Source organism: Neopelma chrysocephalum, unplaced genomic scaffold (assembly GCF_003984885.1).
Source record: "Neopelma chrysocephalum unplaced genomic scaffold, ASM398488v2 Primary Assembly neopelma1_22b, whole genome shotgun sequence".
Taxonomy (NCBI): Eukaryota; Metazoa; Chordata; class Aves; order Passeriformes; family Pipridae; genus Neopelma; species Neopelma chrysocephalum.
This window is the reverse complement of record NW_020897690.1, coordinates 7,575,689-7,587,800: the sequence shown is the minus strand read 5'-3', so window position 1 is coordinate 7,587,800 and position 12,112 is coordinate 7,575,689. Positions and strand designations below refer to the sequence as shown.

Below are 12,112 nucleotides of genomic sequence, written 5' to 3'. Positions count from 1 at the left end.
GTATAGTGTGACATGGACTTTTCTGTCCACATGTGAGCATAAGAGTTAGCTCTTAGGGGCAGGATATCAATGTATTTAAATGTTCACTGACTTCAGAGTAGATGTGGTGTTTATCCAAGACAGAGACGTCAACCCTTGCGTTTACAAAGTGCAAACTCATTTAACTCAGTTGATCTGAGAAACAGTCCTGATTAAAAAGACTTTATTAGGGATAGCTGTTCATTATGCATACCCACAGCTTCCCAGAGAAACTCATTCTCGGCATCCTGCTGTGACAGAGATTAGTCATTATGCAGTAAAACTGCACGGCTGGGACCACATTTGCATTATTAAATGAATTAGAGTATTACTTACAAAAAAAGCAGTCCCAGAGCTGTGATCACCAACCCCAAACCTAGGCAAATGTGACCAGCAAATATTACAGGACACTTCTCAGCATTTGGGAAGAGGACTGTATCCGCAGTCATCTGTCACAGTTAATCAGACTTGCACTGGTGTCTACAAAATGCAACAGAAGAGAGGCCTCATAGAAACTTCACATTAATAGCCAAGTACATGCTATCAAAAGCAAAGCAGCATGAGATACTGCTTATAAAAAACTGGAGTAGTGAGTTTTTAGGTTTTTTTCCCCACTGCACTAAGCCTGCAGCACCACTGACACACACCTACATCTGACCTTTAGCACAGACCTTTCTTCCAGGCCTGACCCACTGTTGCCCTTACCACCTTATCATACAACTGCGTACTGTTCAGCCAGCCAGGAGCAACTAGCAGCTGAGGCGCAGACAGGAAAAGCTTTTAAGTGACCATTATACAGGCATCTCCTCTCTGTGAAGTTCCCTCCTCACCTTAGAGCAAGTTTAAGTAGGTGTGTGGAAAGCATCTTTTTTAGTTTGAACTGAAGGGAACTAGAAGGACTCACACAGTCAACCTGTGTTTTGGGAGGAGAACACAAAAATGAGCTGAGGCATTTCACCTTCTTGAATGGCTTCTTGACCATCCTAGGACACTTAAGCTTTTCCAGTCCCTTTCAAGACAATTTTAAACTCAACTCTAATAAGGTAATGTGTTTTACTTTGAACCTTCGTGAATTAGGAACCATCACATGATTGGTGCAATTAAAAAATAAACCCTTATTTCTGTGAAGCTACAGACTGCCAACTTTTAGCTTCTGTTTCTGCCTGATTTATTCAAGCCACACAGCATGTAGAACATGGGTCACGACCACCTTTAGAAATGTGGGCTGCTCTTGCCTCTACTCTGAACCACATCCTCAAGCAGTTTTCAAGAGCTAAGCTAGAGCACACTATGGCTGGATAGTAAATGAGGGCATGTGCTTTTATTTAGGTAAAGGTTTAGCAGTTCAGGCATCATGTGCCATAATTCAGGCAGCCTTGAAAACCACGTGAGGAAAACCAGGAAGGAAAACCGAGCTGCAAGCATGTCCTGGCCATCCAAAGTAATGAGAAATGGATGGTGGCCAAATGTAACGAGCTGGTGCATTTTAGAGTACAAATATCAAATTCAGTAACATTTTGGAAAAGATGCCAAAATTGTGCACTCTGGAAGCTCACTTCCTGCTTGAAATGAAGGCGGCTTTTTACCCCCTGTGGTAGCTATTACTGCAAGCTGTGAGCAAACTGGGGACTTGAACTTGGTTCGTACTTTTAAAATTATCGCTGCTATCATAATTCCACAAATCCAAACACAATGAGATATAGATCCTAGCTATTATCAAACTCTTTGAAAAGCAAATAAAAAGGGAAATTACAAGTTTAGAAAAAAATACATGAGCCTAAACATTTTATTAAACCTATGTCTAAATGCTTGGACTGTGGTGCCTTTAGGCTATTGTGAATCTATTGCAAATCTGTTGTAGGATCCCAGGAGTCCAGTCAGACCAAATAGGCTGAACTGACCCATCAGTCCTTCTCCCTCTTCCTCCTCCTAAAAGGAGCTGTCTTTCTCTGTCTCTTCCTCCTCCTTTTTTGTCATTGGCATCCTCCTTCTTACTCTTACCCCACTGGTCCCCAGCACTTCCCTGGGCTCCCTTGGTGCTATCGTTCAAGGTGCAGCTCATCTCATGGAAGTGGTAGAAATTAACACAGAAAAAAAAAAGTGAGATAATTATTTTTTAGAAATAGCAAGCTGAGAAGTCAGCTCAGCCATCTCATTTGATTTTATCTTCAGACCTGCTGAATATAATACAAGCAAACACTGGTTGTTCTTGAAAAAGATAGCTTTTTCAAATATGGCCTTTATTAATCTTGCAAAGTTGTATGAAGGTCCTGGACAATAGAGTCTGACTCAAAATCCATACAGTTCTTCTGTGCTAATTAGAAGTGGCCTTTCCTTGTACCAGTTCCAAGATGTTGCCTGAACTTTCAAGTGTTTTTGAAGACAGCTGCAATTTCTTACTTGAAATGAAGGACCAACAGCTTAATATTTAACCTGTAGCTGTTGTCAGCTATTTAACCTTGTCTAGAAGTGAATGGGTAATTCCCCTTTGCTAACAAAAGTGTAAAAAACATCTTAAAATGACCTTGTGCCAAGTTTATGGTGAAAAGTCACATGTCAGGAAAGCCGCACAGCTAGGTAACAGTGTTGACCTTTTGTTCTTGGCCATCTAAAGATGTTAATATCTGACTGAACACAGTTACCCCATCTTAGACTCAAAGTGTAATTTAGGGAACATGTAGGCTTAAATGAGGGGGCAGTGGCAGGGAGGACCAGCCAGGCTGCAGCAGAGTGATCTGAGTCCTGCCCCTGGCAGCCCTGAAGAAGAGCTGTTCTAATTTTATCTCACTGATTCTTGGCTGGTTTTAACATTTTTGTTATCAGAATAGACTTCTTTATTTGGACAAAGACTGACTAAGAAGGGGTGCTTTATTCACATTAAGAGACAGTCAGTATTAATGACTCATTAGCATATGATCAGAGAGGGTTTGTAACCCCACAGGCCTGTGAGCAGGGCTGAGTGAATCAATAGAAGCAGAAAAAACAATGACAAGTTTGCATTTGAAAATTTGTCTTAGGAAAGTAATCCAGATAAGAGGGTCATTAGTTATTAGGAAACTAGACTGGCTAGTGGATATTCCAGTTCAAGGAACGAGTTCATTAAGATTTTTCAAACTGCAGTGTCTTTTGCAGTCATATGAAACTGAGACTAAGCTGCTTACAAAGGGCAAAGGACCTTACTCATGGCCCACGGACCAGTCTGGGGCTCTTGATGGCTTGGAGATGTCAGCCTAGTTACTCACACATCCAAATGAAACAGAGAATTTCTAAAATGCAGCTCATCAAGCTCTGTTCGCATCCCCAAAGTCTGAAACATGCCCTTTGATTTCACTCTATCAAGGTGGGAGCTACCTGTTGCAGCCCTGCAAAAGCTGTAAGGGGAAATTTGGTTTTTAGCCCACTGCTCTGCTACAGCCTGTTAGTACTTTTTAGCACAATCAGGCTCATCTGGAGAAGAAATCCCACTTCTTATGACCCTTGGTCATGCAGCTCTCCTGGTTTCCACTTGATGCCAACCATGCAAGGCCTTGCTTCTCCAAAGAAAAATCAGTACAGCTCTCTACAAAGAAAATCCCACTGTCTTCTGATTCAGCCATTAAATAGTAGATTTGCTTTAATGTGAAATTGTTCCTGAACGCACATAAACAGGCAGGGTTTGAAATTTTGGTGTAGAACTTGTCCTTTGGGCGCAGTTTGTCTCTGCCATAATTATGTTTTGAAATGCTTGATTTCATTGTACTTCTTTCTATAGCTGGACTGGATTAAGACCAAATGAGCTCTTATCCTCTTCTACTGTACCCAAGTGGATCTCGCATCCTTTGTCACCAGAGTGGTGGCTCTGCATTTTTAAAAAAGAGACGCTACTTTAAATCACCCTGCACATAAGTGATCACCATCACAACCTCTTCAAAAGTTTCCAACAGCCAGAAGCAGGATCACACTGCAAGTTCAGTCTTCTCCTTGTCACTCATCCTGGGGAAGGATTACTACAGAAAACAGTATCCCACTCAGCACTGTGGGCTGGAAATCTTGACTCTTTTGCCATGGGCAGCACAAGCTCTCCTGAGCAACAGACCCACCACTGAATTCAGCATTGCCTTTGCAGACAGCCTGGCTGCCTCCCACCACTGCGAGAGAGCTGTAGTGCCTCTGCCCACACAGGCACAGCAGGATGGACTGGAAATCACCGGTCACGGTCTATTCCACAGGCCTGCTAAATAAACAGAAAATAATAGCTGGGAGTTTTCATCTGCGCATGGGAGAATTCAGTGTGGCCTGCTTTGGTTTCGGAGTGTTGGGAGAAATCTGTGTTTTGATTGCTCAGACTTCAGAGCAGCTGCTGTAAACATGACGTGTTTGAATGTTTCTTCTGGGCAAATGCTGGCGACAATGCAGCTCACAAATTCTGCTAAAACAGATCATCCTCCATCTTCCTCTTCCCTCTTTTTGGGGCTAACTGACAAGGCATTAATCCTTGACAATTTAAGATAGCTATAGGTCTCTTTAATTTGCACCTAGCTTCTTCTAATCCAAACTGATTGTTCCAGAAGCAAAAAATAACTGCTGCACATATCCAGCTGTCCCATTATTTTATTGGGGGTGGCCTAAATACCAGTGGGGACAACAGCATGATTTTCTGCTAAATACCCATGTCCCATCACATTCTTTCCCCATTGATATGATTTTCTTGGGGCCCATCCCTGGCTTTGAAGTGTGACAGTGGAGAAGCCAAACCAAATCACAGCAGAAGGGAAAATCAAAACTGAAAGGACACAAGGTGGGTGCCAAACTCAGCTATTTACTTAAAACTTTGCCAAGGAGAGAAACACAAAGATGATAATGATGGTAACATTGCAACCCAGAAGGCAGGGTTTTATGCCATTTCTGGAAGGTCAGCTGTGCTGTAGTTTCCAAGCAAAGACAATGTTTCACAGCAGAGATGAGCAGGTGCAAACATACATCGGCAGTGAACCATTTTACAAAACAAAATTTTAATTTGCACGTCTTTTACAAGTTCTCAGCATCCAGTCTGAAAGCATGTGCCTGTAGACATTATGACTTAATCACAGCCTCATTAAAGACAAGTAGTTTCAATCTTTGCCACCCAAAACGCATTTCCTTCTGACCCCTAAAAAATAAAAGTCTCCCCAGTTCTTTCCTGCCAAGGCAATGTCTACATTAGCAAGTCGTGCGATGTGGGGTGGAGCGAATCCAACTTTGCAGACTGCAATCTGAGGTTGCAGTATTGATCCAACATTGACACTCAATGTGTTTCAGCTTTTGTCCGGTCGCCTGACAGCCAGGACTGGACTAACAGCCCAGTAGTGGCTGCAGCATACTTAGTGCAGTCCTGAAGCATACTGTTTGATGAAACCAAACCTTGGGTTGACTTTCATTATAAAGGAAGGGGTTTCTTTAGTGATCTTCCTTTTTTTTAGGAAGACCTCATCCACCTATGTCAAAGACCTTTCTGTGATGCAAACAAAAGCACAGTAAATGAGCATAATCAGGAGAATCATTTCAAAAGTATAATTCTGATCTAACTCCATCAGACAACGCATTCTGATTGAGCCAGCATCTGCCTGGGCTTAGCTAACCAGAGGTAGGTTTTAAGGACAATGTCAAAAGAGGGGCAGCTTCTAATGCACTCAAGTCTGTGAAGGCTGATGAGACCACATGAGGACCAGCACTCTCTGCTGGCATAAGAATCTTTTTCACCATGGGCACACTCCATCCTTAATTGTAAGGGACATAGATTTTTCATTCACTTCTCAGAAGGATGTGGGGAAGGTTGAACCATTTGGTGAAATGCTATTGACATAAGTGTTGTCAGGCAATGCCAACAGATCCAGTCACTGACTATAACCTTTTTTAGGCTGGAGTTCAGCCTTGATAAAATTAAATCTTTAAAAAAAAAAATCTAAAGACAAAGCCTAAGAAAAATATGATTTTCTGTAGCTATCCTGAATTACAGGCTTGAAATATAGTCATGGGTGTGGAATTGTATTTGAGCCATTGGCTATTGAAGTCTGATGTTCCCTCACACTTTTATTTATGTATTTGTAACCCAGTTAGGGAAGTGGCACACAAAAAAAGAAACCTTTCAAAGGCTTCATGTCGAGCTATATGAACAGAAAATACTTAATATTATTTGAAGTCTAGTATGTTTTATTGCACATTAAGTGAGTACTGTGGGAAGGGTAAAAACATGAAACAAACCAGCCCATATGGCTTCTATAATTTTTTTTTTTTTTGTCCTAAGTAGTAGCTTTGCTAGTGCTGTATGGAACTTTCATAATAGGCTCAACATCCTATAAATAAAGCAGACCTTCAGCTTCTGGGGTTTTACTGTGTCACTGATGTTTTCACTCCCACAAACTATCACATTGAACAAATAAAAGTTATAGCCCTTTGAGGGAACTGGAAAGCGAGCTGGGACCCTCTTCTGATTTTAGGAGAAAGACCACTGGAGCATTCCAGAGACCGGACATCCTCCAAAAAAACCTGACATGGAAATTCCTTCTGTTTTCTGATGACTAGGAACAGTTGAAAGAAGTATGACGAGTGCTCACTCTTAGAGAGGCTTCCGAGTAATTGAATTAAATTTTCATATGTTCGTTCATAAACTTGGCATGGAAAGGAATTCAGCTGCTGCTGCATTGTAAGATGTAACACTATGTGTCTTCCAGGAAAGCTCTAGTTGATTTCCAAGATACTCAGCTAGAATTACCTTCTATAAAGGTTGTGCTATCCTACCTGTTTAAAATGTCACATATAGTCAAATATGATGCCTGTCTGTGGACCGGCACTAAAGGTGTGAGTAATTGATTGTGAGTTAGGGTTGGCTACGGCCCTCATGTATTATTAATTTATTGAATTATATACCTATATACATGATGACCATGACTTTAGAGATCATTAAAATAACTCATCTGTAAAACAAGAGATATCCCTTCACTGCAGAAGAATTCTGCTCCTATCAAAAAAGGTAAGAGCTTTCCAGTTTCTCATGACGGATTGTCAGACATGGGATAAAATATTAAAAGAGAAAAGCACAAAATCAAATTCCAGCACTTCTGCTAAGTAACAGCTTATTTGGTTGGTAAGAAAAAGGCTGAAGTGACTGCAACATAAGCGATAAAAAGTGTGCCAAGAAAACAAATCATGATAGGGACAGTAGATTATTTAATCTGAAGTGGGTGACTTGTTCTTCTATAACTTGGATGGAAAAAAATATAGTTTAAAAATATAATAACTCTTTCTTTTAAATTAGAAAATAATTAAAGACTAATTAAAAGGACATACTTTTCTCATTGGCCCATGATAATTTTGATAAGTGGAATTATATACTTATCATAGTATTGTTAATATAGGTTTACAAGGGGAATATTCTAGTATGTATCTGAATGAATACAAGCATATTTGCTTCTATCATATTTGCTCAGATCATATGCTGCATAAAACAATGACAAGCATAACATAACTTCTGATTTGAAGTTATGTAACAAAACTTTCTTATCACTCTCATATGCCAAAAAATATCTAGGAATTTCAGGTTGTTTCATTTTGTCAGCATAATACACAAATATTCTGAGGCTTATTCACCAAAAAATAAGTGATACCACTGAAAGGCACTTAAAAGCTTTTCCAGCTTCTATAAGTTGCCTTTGTACACTAGGTGAAGACTTATCAAATGCAATCTTTAAATTGGTTAAAGATGATGAAGGTGTAGATGATGGCAAACCACTTTTGGTAACTGAATGCTACTTACATTCTTTTATAGTGTGCTAAAAGTCTTTTAATGATGTAATCTTAGAGCAGTTTCATTTTATGTGCTGAGGTTTTTGAAATGATGCATTCTCTGCAGAGTTATGACAAAGAACTGATGACAAATTCTTTTGTCATAGCAGTAACTTTTATCTAAGAAACACATCAGAAGGAAGCACAAGGCCTGAGAAGGGACTAATTCAGTAGCACACCTCAGCTCTCTGAAACCTGACTTCACAGCTTTGGATCTGTAAACAAATTTTCAGCCACCTCCTGTAGGAAAAGTATCACTTTTCAACATGTCATAAGTAGGGCTGAAGGGCTGAAATATGACAAAAGGCCGGAATTGGATTGTTGAATAATAATGTGTGTGAAGAATAACATGCATTGAGAGATTCAGTAGAGAATTATTTATCTGAGGGAACTGTGAATGTACACCTAAAGCTTACAGAGTTCCTGTTTAAAACATTATCTGATATTTTTTGCAGTTATCCTCTTTCCTTCCATCTAAAGGTCATCACATCATTTCAGTTGTTCCTGTTAAGTCCAGAGTTTTTAACACTCACCCAACAGTTCTAACTACACCATCAAATACAGAATCACAGAATCATAAAAGTTGGAAGAGACTTCCAAGATCACGCAGTCTAACCATCAAACCAGCACCATCATAATCACGCCTAACCCATGGCCTCAAGTGCCACCTCCAGACACCTCTTGAACACTTCCAGAGACAGTGACTCCGCCACCTCCCTGAGCAACTTATTCCGATGCCTAACTAGTGTTTCAGAGTGGTTTTTTTACTAATATCCAATCTGAACCTTTGCTGGTGCAAATTAAAGCCTTTCCTCAAATACTCACCACGATGAGTTACTATTGCATTCCTGTGTAACCCGAAATGGTTTTGGTATTTTGAGAAGAGATTAGAAGTGGCACACAGAAAGGACGTATAGGTTCCATCACTGTCTTCCTGCAGTCTTCCTCAGTAGCATCACCTACCAAGGGGACTTCAAAAAGTGCAATGATTATTTTTTGTACATCTTTTCCACAGAAATATGTTGTTTTCTCTCAGCTCAGTGGAAGTGCTCTCCAGACACCTCATTACAACAAAGCAGGGAACCTTTTTGTCACTCAGGGATGCTGACTCCATCACAGACCCAGAAAAAGGGGTTTGTCCTAAGAAACTCTTCTCACATATTACAAAAACAAAAGAGGCATATCAAAGGAAAAGAACATAAGACAGCTGTAAAAAATAATTCTGCAGCTGTTGATCTCAGTTCCCAGCTCTCTACCATTCCCCCTACTTCCCAACAGCTGCTGCCTAAACCTTATGGCAGATTTCCAAAATCTGAAGCTGCTTTGCCCTATGAGAAAATCACAGTTTCATTCCTATTCCCAGTTTCAGAAGAAAACAGGAGCATGTTCTGGGGGATTTAACCCACAGTCTCCTAAATCCTGAGAAAGCTTTCTAAAATCACTTGGAATTTGCCACAGAGGAGGCTGTATGTTAAGTTCAGTGCAACTGCAGTGGCATAACCCAGAGCAGTGAGGACACGAGGCAATAGTGCAGCTAAAATTGATCAGTTGCAGCATAAATATTGCACTTCCCATATTCTGAAAGATGGCAGCCCTTCAGACTACTCAAGTTGGAGGCAAAATCTGAATACAGGTCAGCAGCAATGAACAGGGAGTGGAGGACCACTGGAATTCTCTTAGCTGAGCAGTTCCTGCAGGCATCCCAGCTTAATGTTCCTCTAGTTCATTAGTATTGGGACAAGAGCAGTAGCAGTCTCATTAGTGATGAGTGATTTAACACTTGCTTTTCCTGGTACTTTGAATAGTTATATCATCCATTTAACTATCAGCAGTGTCAGTCATCAGGGGAAGGGATAACTATCTAAATGCATAAATTATGAGTGCTTGGAAAAAGTTGTGCTTCTCCTAAGTGTCCCAGTTTCTTATTCCCAGAGACCTGTGTTTGAGTTCTCTCGCTGTCACAACAACACTGAATATCTCATCTTTGGATAGTTTATTTACTCTTTAATCTCCCAATTATAAAGAGATCAAGATGTTTGTGTTTAATGTAAATGACAACTAGGACTAGATATTCGTTGTAATAAAACCTCTGGCCCCTTTACATGATGAGTCTTGGGCCTCTGACCAGGTGAAGCTAATTTTAAAAATATATATAGACTCATTCCCTGGAAATTTGAAATATCTGGTGTCATCTCCAGCATCTTAGATCGTACCAAGAAATATTTTTTAAATAAAAAAATAAGATAATACCTGGCTGCCTGTTGTAAGGTCTGATTAATTCATATTCTGTTCCCCCATGCTCTGTTATCACTTGTCCTGAGGGTCTCCTCAAGTCCACATAACCATTTACATGGGGTAAATAAAGGGGAATGAGAGCATAGGGAGTGAGTGGAATTTGTTTTGTGGACTTGAGGAGAATAATCTGCCAGTAGCAAAATATGCTCAGATAAAACACCAGGAAATTTCAAGTAATGAAGTGACCAAGTCCAAAATGCCTGGAAAATAAAATGCTGTTGGACACTAGCACACAGAAAAGTGGCAAGAATAGTCAGTGTAAAATTAAACCAATCAACCAATAATCCCCCTAAACATGCAAACAAAGGCAACATTTCTCCCCTAACACACTGTGCCAGTTTCTAATGTCACGGTTCATTTTAACCTCTCAAATTTACAGAATAACATACCCTATCAATCAAACTTGAATTCACAAGCTTGTTAAGTAGTAACACACAGCTTAGAGGTAAAATTCTTCAGAATAGGATTTTATTCATATCTATTAAAGCTTTTCTTATTTCATATTGCAGGCTGTGCTCTGTTACTGTGTGAAAAGAAGGATGCGCTATCCCCACATCAAAATGCAAGTGCTCTGGGATAACAGAGAGTCCTAACTATGCCAGCACAGGAAAATGTAGAAACTGGAAGGCCTTTGGAGAAAATGAAGAAAGCTGTATTGCAAAGAAAAATATTCTGAACAGAAAAATTATTGTGATGGGATTCTTTTGCTTATAGCAATGAGAGCACTTTTTTGCCAAGGCACCGATCCTAAATGTTCTGGGCCCCTCAGGGAACTGCTTTATATGGAGTACTGCTAGCTTGCTCCAACAGACAAGGCATGCAGGCTGTCACAGTCATGGATATGAAATTTATCTTTCTATAAATGAATTACAGGCTTAGGAAGCCAGCAAGCATCCAAGCATCAGAAAACAAAACTGGAATATAGATCACCTAAATTTTAATTGACTACTTTGCACAGTGACCCGCCATTTTATTTCAGACTAAGTTCTTACACCATCCCAATCCCTGTGGCATTGGCATAGGACTCACAGGGCAGCTGAGCTGCTCAGGACCCAGAACTTTCACAAATCTGAAATAAATTTTCTGAAACAGCCCTAGCAATTGAGCAATTTGGAAGGCTATTACTGTTGTGCCCCTGTAACCTGTAGAGCTGAAGCCTGAATGAGAGGAAGGTCTTATGTAGCTGTTTCTAGTAGTATCTACTAAAGCTGAGAATTTGCAGTTCTTGGGAATTCTACCATTAAAAAATGGATTATAACCAAAAGCCAAAATACCGATTTATACTTTTTCAATTAGCAAATTTCAGTTGAGAAATGTAAAACTCAGAATTTTGTCTTGAAACTAACTTGTCCCTTCTCCTTTTCTTGGTACCTCAGATGTAACTTGTAATCCCATTCTTCTCAGCAGTCTGGACTTTCCAGGAAGGTTGCTTGTGCCATTGCCCATGGCCCCCAAGTGCACTGTTATCAGTTTAATGATGGGGGAGACTCCCGGTCTCAGAGTAATTTGAACTAAGAAAAGAACAGGATTTCAAACTAAGCTGCTTCAATTCAAATCATCCACCCTTGAAATCTCCTAATGAAATAATGAAATTTTTTTAGCCTAGATATCTTCTATTAAGAAAACGTGTACAATGTTACTACCCTGACCTACATTGAGAAAGAAATGCACTTCTAGATAGGTGTTTCATTATTGGATTTTAACGGGAAAGTAAATCTGATATTTTTCACCTTTTTTCCAAAAGGTATTCAAAGGAATGATAGTTTATACTAAGTGATGAAAATCCAATAATTTGAATGTTATCTTTGGAGAATTAATCTTTTGTTAAACATTAGTGATTTAGAACAACTCTGACATAGTTCATATTCATATTCATTGCCTATTAATTTTTCTGTTTCCATTCTTCTGTTGCATATATTACCCAGTGCAGCTGCCAAGTTCAGCTTATAGTGTGCTCAACCTTCATGAATTTTTCCTTTAATGTTCATGCTGAATTTAT

At 39.7% G+C, this 12,112-nt stretch overlaps 1 long non-coding RNA gene across 1 annotated transcript; it reads left to right on the top strand.

The window, feature by feature from the left end:
* The first annotated feature begins 5,470 nt into the window (after nucleotides 1-5,470).
* Nucleotides 5,471-10,792, top strand: LOC113965681. Its single transcript, XR_003533600.1, has 2 exons — nucleotides 5,471-5,620; nucleotides 10,623-10,792. It is a non-coding gene; the product is annotated as an uncharacterized LOC113965681 (long non-coding RNA).
* The last annotated feature ends 1,320 nt before the right edge of the window (nucleotides 10,793-12,112 follow it).